The sequence below is a fragment of the Callospermophilus lateralis genome, chromosome 4 (assembly GCF_048772815.1).
Source record: "Callospermophilus lateralis isolate mCalLat2 chromosome 4, mCalLat2.hap1, whole genome shotgun sequence".
Lineage (NCBI taxonomy): Eukaryota > Metazoa > Chordata > Mammalia > Rodentia > Sciuridae > Callospermophilus > Callospermophilus lateralis.
Window position 1 is genome coordinate 53173496 of NC_135308.1, and position 12354 is coordinate 53185849.

Here is a 12354-nt window from a genome sequence, read left to right on the forward strand (position 1 = left end):
CACAGAAGAGAGACTCGGAAGCGAAGCGCGAAAGGAGTGGAAACGGAGGTTGAGCTCCAAAGTTTGGGAGGCCAGTGAAGAGGACGAGATCAGGGGCTGAGGAGAGCGCGGTGGGAACTGGAAACCATAGGGAAAACGGGGCGCTGATGGGAGGGGCAGGATGCACAGGGAGCGGGCTCCGGAGGGGAACACGCAGGCACGGTCCAAGTAACAGCCTGAGGACTTTGTCCGCCCACCCCTACCTCCTCCGCCGGGATCCCGGGAACGGCCGCCCAGGTCCTCCCAGTTCCTTCCCAATTCCTCCCTTGGCCCTTCGAGCTAGAAGGGCCCGAGGCCAAGTCTCTATGACTCCACCTCTTGCCCTTCGCCCCGTGACGTCACTCTGAGTGACGACACCATCAACCAATGAACTCTCAAATTCTGTGGAGGGCGGGCGTCCTTCACCTTGGCCACCCAAGAGGCGGCAAGATCTCCGCACCAGCGAAATGACTTCTCTGCTGGGTTTAGTTTAAAGAGCGTCGGTCTTGGAGGATCGAACGGTGGCGTTTTTCTGACTGTCTACACCCTGTAATCTGTGGCTACCCCCCCTGGGAAACCCCCGAGTGAAGGTTGGATTAAAGAGACTCTTAGCCTAGCGTAATATGTCTGATAGTCGCCATGGTAACCATCTCTGAGTCACGAATGACATCATTTTGATGTATTCTCCCTCCGGCCCTCGCCCCTTCTAACTCCAAAACTGCCTACCGGGACTTGAGCCGGGAGGAGGTAGTGGGTGGCAGAAGGGCTTCCCCCTACCCCAGGCCCAAGGTTGGAATGCTGTGAAAGCTGCACGTGGAAAACTGGATTCCACTAAAAAATCTTTGCTTTATAAATGTTCTCTTTAATAGGAGTTACTTATAATCAGTAGTTGGTGTAGAAATCTCTATATTTAAAATGTACATTATATGGGCTGTGAAATTACGTATGCGCTGCAGTTTCAGGGGGCACTTCGGTTCCTAGAATGTGAAACTGAGCCATCTTGGAAAAGAGAACGATCTAGAAATATTCTTGTTCCCCAGTTATCTCTTCTTATCCATTTGATCTGGCTGTCTTTTAAAGGAAGAGAAAAATTTTAGTGGCTTTACCCTACCACCAGACAGCAAGGAATCGCTTTCTCGAAAAGAACGCCTTCTCTTCGCATGTAAACCGGCTACATACTTTACTCATCTGGGCAGCACATTTGTAAGAATGAAAGATGGCGGGTATTAAATTTCAGTAAGAAGTGCAAACCGCTTTTAATCCACAAAGCATTTTTCAGCTAATAACCAAACGATTCAACTGTTAAATAGGCAAAACTTATCAGTTTGGCCACTAGAGGTCCCCTTGTGCATATCTGATGCCTAACTTTCCACATGAAGGTTTCACTTCACGTTCTATGTTTACTAGAATTAAAATCTACAAGGCTTCCCTCCTTTACCTTTCCGTCCCTGAAAATTCACGAGGGTAAATTTTGAATTTTAAAATATAGGTATAACTTTCATATTGATTTCACAAATTAACCACTGTTTTACCATAAACACATACTTTTCTGGAAAACATTATAAAGGATCCAAAAATATTCGCCCCTGGTTCACTGGGAGACATTTTATACTAGGAAATATTCCTATTCATGCATTGTATTCACTTATAACCAGGCACAGTGAAAACCATTAAGTATTCATAAACCAGATGAACAATTCCATGCCTACCATTGAAAGATGAGCTAGGTTTTCTACCACCGCGGTATGTCAGCAACTCTATTCTAAAAGAGTGAAGGGTTAAAAACCCTTCTTACTGAAATCCATTTGTTCAAAGTAATGTCTATTTTTTCCTATTATCAAGCTTGGCAATTTCTTTGACTTTCAGGATACATGATTTGATATTTAAGGAGTTTTTGAATAAAATCATCAAAAGAGAAACTAAAAAAACTTTTCCCTATAACTATGGCTCAGAGAACTGTTTTAGATTTCTGTCTTGATTAACTGTCTGCTCCTTTACTATGGAGAAGAGTAAGCATATACTAAACCTCAGAAGATGTTAGATGATGAAAATGTGAATTGTTACTTTTAGTGCTCATTTCCCTAAATATTAACTGCACTCAATGTTTTGCAGAGAAGACCACATGCATCTACTTCACATAATATAAAGTTTAAACTTTTACTGTCATCATAGCTATTAGAAGCTGGCTAAAATAGAATTCCTGAGGACAATTTACAAAATTCTCCTCAAGAGGAAAATCCAGGTACCAGGTCAAGATGATAGTTTATCTACAAAGCATGGAGGTTACAGACAGATTGAAAAAGGAGGATAGAGGCAGAGAGGAACATAGGGGAAAAAAAAAAAGCCAAATCTAGCCCCTTACCAGGAGATAGAATCAAGTGACTCAGGTGGCTCCCTTAAGCTATCTGTTTTTAAGAGACATATTTATAATAAAAATGTGTTTTATGGATTCATTTAACTTTGATATTACACAAAGTGTAGGTTTAAAATAGTTTAAAATTCTGGGTTGTGGTGTTCCCTTTAGTCCCATCTTGGGAGGCCGATGCAGGAGCTTTGCTTGAGCCCAGGAGCAGGCCAGGCTGGGCAACATAGTGAGAATCCATCTCAAAATAAATAAAATTAACAGAGATGAATAGGAATGGGAACTCTTAATGCACAATATCAGCCTTACAGGATTAACAAACTAATAGATAATTAGTGCCCATTAAAATAATTGATCTGTGCTGGAAAGCCACACCTGTAACTCCAGCAACTTAGGAAGCTGAGGCAGGAGGACTGCAGGTTTGAGGACAGTCTGAGAAATTTAGGGAGTCCCTCAAAAACTTAGGGAGAACCTGTCCCAAAACAAACAAAAAAAAAAAAAAAATAAGAAGCAGCTCAGTGGTAAGGCACCCTGTGTTCAATTTCCATTACCAAAATAATAACTGACGTGTAGGAATCTTCTAATTTAAAGATGATAAAGAATTTCTTGTAATGGTACCAAAAAGAGCACTACAATGCCTATCAAAAGTATGACGCCTAGTAATGATATAACTTTATAGTTCTCAGAACAGACCGCGGACTACATATTGGTTTCCTCATCTGATTGCTGCCTGTGTTTCCTTTGTACGTTCATATTTCCGTGCTGCAACGTTCTAAGTCATTACCCAGGCTCCAGGAAATAACTACATCTGCACGCTCCTGTAAGACTCGTTTACTTTGTCACACACCTAAAACCTTCCATTGTTTTACATATTTTCCTAGAATGGGAAGGGCAAGAGGTTTACAGAGCATTACCGCCCTGTCCCTCTTCTTATTCTTGTGTGAGTGGTCTAGGACAAACGCTTTAGCGTCACTGAGTGTGAAGGTCTGGCCAGAGCGGCAAGGGCCCGGGCACGTGACTGGCACCGGGAGCTTTCTGGCCCTGGCAGTCTGGGATGCAGTCGGCGCTGACGTCCTGCTGTCTACCCACAAGCCTCCGGGCCCCAGTGCAAGCAGGAAGAAGGCGTGCGGGCCCGGTGCCTGCTCTAGGGAGGTCGGGGCGCTTCCTGAGCGAAACGGGGACGCCGCCCAGGCCTTCTGATGCTTGTAGACTGAAGACCATGCAACACTAGCACCCAGGGCCGAAAAAGAGACTGCCCCATCCCCCGATTTAAGTCCTAAACTGCTACTAGTGTTTCCGGCTGCAGACCCTCGTGGACCAGTGCTCGCTTCCCTGACAGCTGTCGGACAGAGACAGCCAAGAAAGCTCTGAATCGTTACGCTTTTTCCTGGTCTTCTTAACTAGATACTCGTTTGTGCCAGTCCGAGGAGTACCACATGGTGTTTAATAAGTGTGTTATCTAATAAGTATCAAAGAACACGCACAACCACAGTTTTGCCTCAGGACCAACCCTAACCCGCCCACCTGACTTCTAGTTTCATTTGCATTCCAGCCCCTTCGCATCATTCTTTCCTGACCCTTTGCCTTATCGCCCGCGGTCTCCTGTCTGGTCTAGACACTCTCGCGCCGTTCGCTCTGCTGGTTCTAGCTCCCGCCTCTCTCCTCCCGGGGCTGACGAGCCTCTTCCTCCTTTCGCCCTCTGTACCCCAAACCTGGGACTGCATTTCCCGGCAGGCGCCGCGGCGCGCGGCCAATGAGGGGCTGAGGATTTGGCGGCGGCGGCGCCCCGAGAGTCGGGGGTGGGGGGGCTTTGTGCGCGGCGGCGGCGACGGCGGCGGGAGCGGGCGGCGGGAGCGGGCGGCAGCGGCCAGCGCGGAGGCAGAGGCCGAGGGGGCTGTGCACAGGTCGCTGCGGACACGCGTGAGAATTCTGAGTGGAACTCGAGGACCCTGCTGCCCCGGTTGGACCGCCCGCCACAGCTCCTCTCTGGCACCGGTGGCTGCTCGACGATCCCTGTCCCGCCACTTCCCCTTCCCACCCACCTCCCGCAGCCTTCCTCCTCCCCTCAGCGTGCCCGGCCCGGTCCGGCCGTGGCAGTCCTCGGTGCCGGCCGCCATGGCAGAGGCGTCCGGCGCGGGGGAAATCTAGTCCGGGGATTTCATGCGGCCTAGCTTGGTTCCGTCTCCTCCCCCCGCGGCCCCGGCAGCTGTCGGCACCCCAGCCCCATTCCGGGCCTCCGTGTCTCTCCTGTGATCGTACTGACACGGCCGGGGGGTTAGAATGGAACAAACTGAAGGTAAAGTAAGTGTGTGTGTGTGTGTGTGTGTGTGTGTTGCACGGAAGTGCCGAGGAGGGAAAGATGGGGTGGGGGCTATCTAAGGATGGGGCACCAGTAGGGATAGAGACTCAGGAATGGGAGGAGAAGCGGGTGGCCTGAAAGGGTTCAAGGGTAGTCTAGAAGGAAGAGCAGATGGCAGGATGAGGGGTGTGGAGGGAATTGGGGGGTGGGGCAGGGGAGGTAGGATTGGGATTAGGGATGTAGTGGCGCTGAGCTGAGAATTGGGAGTAAAGGTAGGATGGGGGCGGGGATAAAGATAGGAACCGGGGAGGGGCAGAGAAAGAAGAGTTAGATTTGGAGAAGATTAGAGACCCGAGTGGACTACGAAATAGGGAGGTCTGGGGGTGCAGTGTGGGAACTAGAAGAGGCTGGGGGAAAGGGATGGAATTTGATGGGGAAATGGGGCAACTTATGGGAATCAAGGGAGAAATAAGGAAATGAAGTGGAGAAAGAGATGGTTTAGAAAAAGGGATGAGAAATGATTGAGACAGAATGCAATAGGAGGATAGGAAATAGACGCAGGAAACTGAAAGACATAGGATTGGATTAGAGAAGGAAATTAACTGAATGTTGGAAGGGATGAGAACGATCCACCAAGCGTCACATAGTGGGAGGAAAAGGGAAGGGGGTTGTTAAAGTGTTAGAAAGGAAAGCCTTTTGTTCCTATATTTGTGTGTATTCTGTGCCTATTTCAAGGCTATAGAATAGAGAAGCTAGTGGTTATGGGGTTGTGATTGTTGTGAAATGGGGGAGGTGTGGGTGTTACTGTTTTGAGGGAAGAGGAGATGTGTTTGTGTTATGGTAAGGAGACAGGGAGAGACATGGCCATAATATGATGATTTTGGTGAGGGAGTGAGGACTATTCAGATTTAAAGGGGGCAGGGGCAGCCATGTTTGCTGCCAGGCACTGCAGTGTAAATAAATTCCTTTTCCTTTCCGACATCAATGTAAATCTGGAAGGGGCCAGCTCACATTGTTAACCCCCCTTCTTTCTATTCATGAACTCTTTTCCCTTACCTCTTGGATCATTTACAGTTATTCATAACCAGCAAAGGAGGTAGTGATGTTTTCCATCTTGTGTGTTTTGCTGCCCACCCCCTTCCCTTTTCTGGTTGCAAACAAGACATACTGATGAATTGCAGTGTAAAATTTAACCCTTTTTGTAAATTTGAAACTAGATTTTTACTAGTTGAAGGAATCATTACTACTGTCATATTTCAGACATGATCGTGAAAAGTCCTTTGAATATTGATTGGTTTCAGAAGCCTTAGAAGCGGTCAACAATGTTTTCTTCAATTCTTTAAGTAAACAAGGAAATTGCATTGGTTTTTTTTTTTTTTTTTTTTTTTTTTTTTTTTACTTGGGGCTGTGCTCTTGGCAAAACACTGTTGTGTGGGTAAGAAGGGCTAGGGAGATCCGCTTGTGATAGATTATTTGCTTGCTATATTTTGAATGTTGAAAAATAAGAATGTCTAAAAGGGTATTTCTGATAGCTATCAAAGGATGGGTGTGTTAAGAATAGTGATTTCTATTTTTTAAAAATAAACTCTTTTCCTCATCTCCTCCCTTTGCCTTCATGCTGCTATCTCAATGTAGTCTCCAAATGCCAGTTCAGCACAGTGCAATGATCTATGAAGTAGGCAGGCAGTTCTTAGAGCCTCATTGAGTTGCCAGTTTCTTTTCTTTTCTTTTCCTTTCTTTTTTTGATGGGAAGTTCTGGTAACTCTCATGAAAGCTAAGGTAATTCTAATGTATTCAAATGTAACTACTTTTGTGATTAGAAGTTGTTGCTTCTCTAAAGATTTAAATCCTGACAAATTTATAGTAGATCAATTAGTATTAGGTGGAGCCTATTTTATTTTCATATTGAAAAGGATTAAAAAGTGTTCATGACCTTTTGCTTTTGATTTATAATTGTAATTGAGGTAATCAAAACTTTAACCCATCACATTGATGGTCAGATTGTTCTCTGGTACCAGGAAGTTCTATTAAAATTGTAATATGATGGACTGAATCCAATTCTACTACATATTGATTTAATCTATTTTAATAGTAATGTCCTCTCAGTTGTTTTGGAGAAGTTTCGGATGTGTTCTTGGTTTGTTGGGAAATTAAAATAAATGTTGTTAAAGTGGTACTTTCTGAGAGTACTTTGTTCATAGCATAAAGCCTGAATTTTTTGAAATTCTTTGAAGATAAGTTCCATTCTAAAAGGCCATTCAGCATGCTTTTTTTTTTTTATTTATATTCATGGAAATTTCTTAGTTGTGTTTCCCATTTGATTGACATTATTTTTTTAACTTTTTAAATTTTTTTAGTTGTAGATGGACACAATATCTTTGTTTATTTATTTTTATGTGATGCTGAGGATTGAACCTAGGGCCTTACACTTGAAAGACAGGCGCTCTACCACTGAGCTACAGCCCCAGCCCCCTTGATTGACGTTATTTATAATTAGTTTGCAAATTATGTGCATGAACTATCAGTGCCATACTTTTTAAGAAAATAAGCAATCATTGCAAGTTAAAATGAAATTTAAAAAAACACATGAAGCTTAAATGAGCCATCATGAATATTCTGGTTCCTTGCCCAGGTATCCATTCAATGAAGAAGGCTACTCAAGTCAGATAACAACAGAAACCCAAACTTTGCTCTAATTTTTTTGATCATCAGCCCACCTGTGTACTTTTTTTTTTTTTTAAACTGTAAATTAACAAATGTGCTCTAGTATGCTGATCAGATTGAATGAGTTTTGGATAGGGGAAATTAATATTGATGAACATTAAATTAACTTTCAGATCTGATAACAATCATAGCTGGTAACATTTGACCTCTTACAGTGATTTCCTTTTATCCTCCTGATGGTTGTATGAGCTTAATACTTTTAACCCATTTTTACAGATGGAGAAGCTGAGGTTAAGTAATTAAATAACATTGTAAACATTTTAAAATTCTTTGAAGACTGGTTCCATCCTAAAAGACCATTCATGCTGGGGTTTTTTTGGAATGTCAGCAAAGCAAGTATTTGAACACAGGTATAGAACCTGGATCGGCAAACCTAAGAAATTTATTTTTAAAAACCATAAAAATAGTATGTTTGTTACTTTCAACATTTTCAAGAAATTTAAAAAATAGCAGCCCTGATTACTACTTTAACTATTTTGAAGTTTTTTGTTTCTCCTTCTAGAGAATTTCCATGCACTTATTTGTATATTTCTCTTGAAGTACATACTATCTGCATTTTGCTTTTTTGTTTTAATAGGATGTCTGGGACATCTTTTAAAATTGGCATACATGGACCTACAGCTTTTTATAAAGGGTCATATAGTATTTCATTGTTTGGAATATTAACATTTAGGTTGCTAACATGTTTTTGCTATTATAAGTAATATAGCTGAATCTGAATTACATTCCTGTCTGTTCAAATGGAAGAGAGATAATACACTACCTTATTTTTCAAAAGAGAAAACTGAATCTTATAAAAGTTAAACCCAAGGCTTTGGTAACCTGTTACTTGGGTCTTTATACCACACCACATTATTTTACTGTGAAAGTATTTGAGTTGCCTGTGAAAGCTCAAGATGAGGGGGCATATTTCAAAGTTAGTATAATTAGTTTGAGGAAAGTAAGTTGCAGTGAAGCAAGGGATCTTGCTTTATTTTTTTCATACTTTGTTCATCAGGCACATATAACATATACACAATATTTTTACATGAATAAATGAATTGTGTTCAAGTTATCTTGGAGTTTGTAAAAAAGTGGTTTTTGTCAGAATTTTTCCTGTTTCAATACAGTTGTCAGTGACATAGCAGTGAACTGAATTAGAAAACAAAATTTAATCGTGATCCTAGAAAGAAAATTGTGACACTGATAAGTTTTTTAAAATGAGCTAAAAATGTCTCATTGAAAACAAATTTAGGGATGAATGGGCTCTGGCTCAGTGGTAGAGTGCTTGTCTAGTACATGTAGGCACTGTGTTCAATTCTAAGCACTACATTAAAAAAATAATAATAAGGGGCTGGGGTTGTGGCTCAGAGTTAGAGCGCTCACCTAGCACTTGTAAGGCCCTGGGTTTGATTCTCAGCACCACATAAAAATAAATAAATAAAGATATTATGTCCAACTAAAAAATAAATATTAAAATAATAATAATAATAAAGATATTGTGTTCATCTACACAACTTAAAAATTATAAAAAGATAACAAGTTTAAAAAATCTTAGCATATAATGTTGATTACTTTGTTTAGTTTTAAATTATTTTTGCCTATCAAGAAGAAAATAGAGCTGGGCATGGTGGCACATGCCTGTAATCCCAGTGGCTCAGGAGGCTGAGGCAGGAGGATTTGGAGTTCTAAGCCAGCCTCAGCAACAGCAAGGTGCTGAGCAACTCAGTGAGACCCTGTCTCTAAATAAAATACAAAATAAGGCTGGGGATGTGGCTCAGTGGTCAAGTTCAATCCCCAGTCCACCCCCAAAAAAAGAAGAAAACAGGTTACCATGGATGCTTACTCATTGGTTTTATTTTATTTTTAAAAAATATTTATTTTTTAGTTGTAGTTGGATACAGTACCTTTATTTCACTTATTTATTTTTATGTGGTACTGAGGATCGAACTCAGCATGTTGCATGTGTGAGGCAAGCGCTCTACGCTGAGCCACAATCCCAGCCCTGGTTTTATTTATTTATTTTTTTAAACAGCAACAGCAACAACAAAATAGTCTTGTATTGTAGACACTGAAGAAATTAAAATTATTAAAGTTTTTTTAGAATTTGGTATCTATCCATAAAATCTGTTTCTCAGTGCAATACTGTTTTTATTGTTCTTTTAGGAAAAAATCAGTCTTTTCTTTTTTTTTTTTTAAGAAGACACTAAGATGACTTTTGTTGTTGTTGTTGTTGTTAATAAACAACATACCCAGCATTTGAGTTTTGAAATAAATGGCAAGCTTTCCTTCTGCTGGCTAATTTTTTAATCAATATTAATAAGGGGGGCTGGGGATGTGGTTCAAGTGGTAGCGCGCTTGCCTGGCATGCGTGCGGCCCGGGTTCGATCCTCAGCACCACATACACACAAAGATGTTGTGTCCGCCGAAAACTAAAAAATAAAATATTTAAAAAAATTCTCTCTCTCTCTCCCTCCATCTCTCACTCTCTCTTTAAAAAAAATATTAATAAGGGTAAATTTAAGGAATAGATTATGCTAAGACTACTATGTATACACACACACACACACACACATTTTTTATTTGTCAATGGACCTTTGTTTTATTTATTGATACGTAGTGCTGAGAATCGAACCCAGTGCCTCACATGTTAGGCAAGAACTCCACCAATGAGCTACAACCCCAGCCCTACCTAGTATTTTTTTAAAACATACAATATGGTTTTTATTTTTACTGTTGATCTTAGTAAGTACTTAATAAATAAATACTCCGAACACTTCTATAGTATGTTGTGCCTGCTAGTACGGCATGAAAAGAATGTAAAAGCCATAAAATTTTAAATACTGTGAATTTAGAGAATGTTCAGTTTTTACACGATGTGTTTTGTTATTCCTAAAGACATGCTTATCAACAAGATTTTGAATTTAAAAAACTCTTTGAAAAATAATTTTTGGCTTATTTTAAAAGTTCAGATATGGATCTTAATCATCATAGAGTATGTTGAGAAAATGAATTGGAAAATGAAAAAGAATTTACATACATATAGTTTCTGTTTTAACCATATGTAACACTGAAAACATTACTTAATATCTTACATTTTACATGGAATTTTCTGAGATATTGATAAAATTCTCTCATAATAACTCAAGTTTTTTAGTTTATTTTAATGAAATTGGAAAGCACAGTGTTTAACTCAATAATGATGAAATAGACTTCAGGGACTTGTCAGGCCAAAGAGACTGTCTCATATATAAGTTTTTACATTACTTAAAAATTTTTTAAAAGAATATGTGTCCTTTTTCTTCATAGCTTGTGTTTTTATTTTAATAGATAACTAAACATTAAGTAATAAGTATTTTTCTAGGGCATATTTTTTCTTACTTGGTTATGAGTTAATGTGTACTTTCTAAAATATATAGGTAGATATTTTAAATTTATGAAGTGGGTAGCTTCCTGGGATCTCATGGATGAACAAAATTTATCAAATTGATCTGATGTTAAGAGCACATGGAGACTTGCCTCGTGGCATTTTGGCCATTGCCAAGATAATATTGTGTTTGTAAGTCTCGAGTTACCTAAGTTCTCTTAAATGTAGACTCTAATGAAAGCCGTATGCAAAAAACAAACACAAATAAAAAATAGGCATTTTACAACCTTTTTGAAGTTGTTTAGCATAATATTAATAAATGCATTTTAAGACCCAAATGTTCAGTATAAACAAATAATGAGAAAATGAACATTGTGTAACTATCACTTGGGTAATAAGTCCTTTAAGTAAACCTGCATAGGCATCTTGTTGGTTCAGCTTGTCCTGCCTTGGTGGCAGTAAGACTTTAGGGATAAAAGTATGCTAATGTTCTATTTTTCTTTTTAATCATAAGGATCTGAAAAATTCATAACCACAAAGGGTCAGCAAATATAAAAATGGAATAACCAGTTTTAAGGATTATCTTTTTTATTGTTATTTGTGATGCTAAGGATCAAACCCAGGACCTCTTATGTCCTAAGCCATGCTGTAGCACTGAGCTATACCCCCAAACTCATAAATAGTATAACGAGTTTATAATTATTACTGCCAAATGAATATCTGGGTAATTTTTTAAAAGCAGCTTCCTAACATTGTAGATACTTAGTAATTTGAAATCTAAGTGCTTTAATTATGAATGTGGAATAAAACATAATACTGAGTCCCAGAAGAAAGTTCTTTTTTTTTTTCTTCTTTCTTGATATTATAATGAGATTGAACTCAGGGGCGCTAAACCATTGAGCTACATCCGCAGTGTCTCTCTCTCTCTCTCTCTCTCTCTCTCTCTCTCTCTCTATATATATATATATATATATATATATATATATATATATTTATTTATTTATTTATATATGTCCATATACATATATGTATGAGTGTGTGTATATATATATATACATATATATATATATATATATATATACATACATATATACATATATATTTTATTTAGAGACAGAGGGTCACACTTAGGTGCTTAGGACTTCACTAAGTTGCTGAGGCTAGCTTAGCCCTTTTTTTTTTTTTTTTTTGGTACCAGTGATTGAACCCAAGGGAGGTTAACCACTGAGCCATCTCCCCAGTGTTTTTTAATTTTTACTCTGGGACAGGGTCTCAATAAGTTGTTTAGAGCCTGGCAGTGTTGCTGAGGCTGACCTTGAACTTGGAATCATCCTGCCTCAGCCTCCCAAGTCTTTCGAATTAACAGCCACGCACCACCATAGCTGGCCCATGGTGCCTCTTGAATCTTCCCTTTTCTATAATTTGGCTGAGTGAATCAAGTTTCTTTTGAGCTTGGGAAAATTTCTGGATTGTGTGTGCTTTTCTGACCTTCTAGATGGCTTTTTTACATGTTTAGAAAAGTTAATGTTGACTTTCAAGGATGGTAATAGCAGAAAATGTTGAATGCTTTTTTCCCCCTTTTCACTACCAGCTGAATACAGTATT

The 12354-nt window shown here is 39.7% G+C and overlaps 1 protein-coding gene across 7 annotated transcripts in view; it reads left to right on the forward strand.

The window, feature by feature from the left end:
• Window positions 1–4211: 4211 nt before the first annotated feature.
• Nsd3 (nuclear receptor binding SET domain protein 3) overlaps window positions 4212–12354 on the forward strand; it is a 111847-nt gene continuing 103704 nt past the window's right edge. For all 7 annotated transcript variants that reach the window (XM_076853866.1, XM_076853871.1, XM_076853868.1 and 4 more), the window contains exon 1: window positions 4212–4676. The gene's annotated coding sequence lies outside the window, so the exon portion shown is untranslated. The remainder of the gene's footprint in view (window positions 4677–12354) is intronic.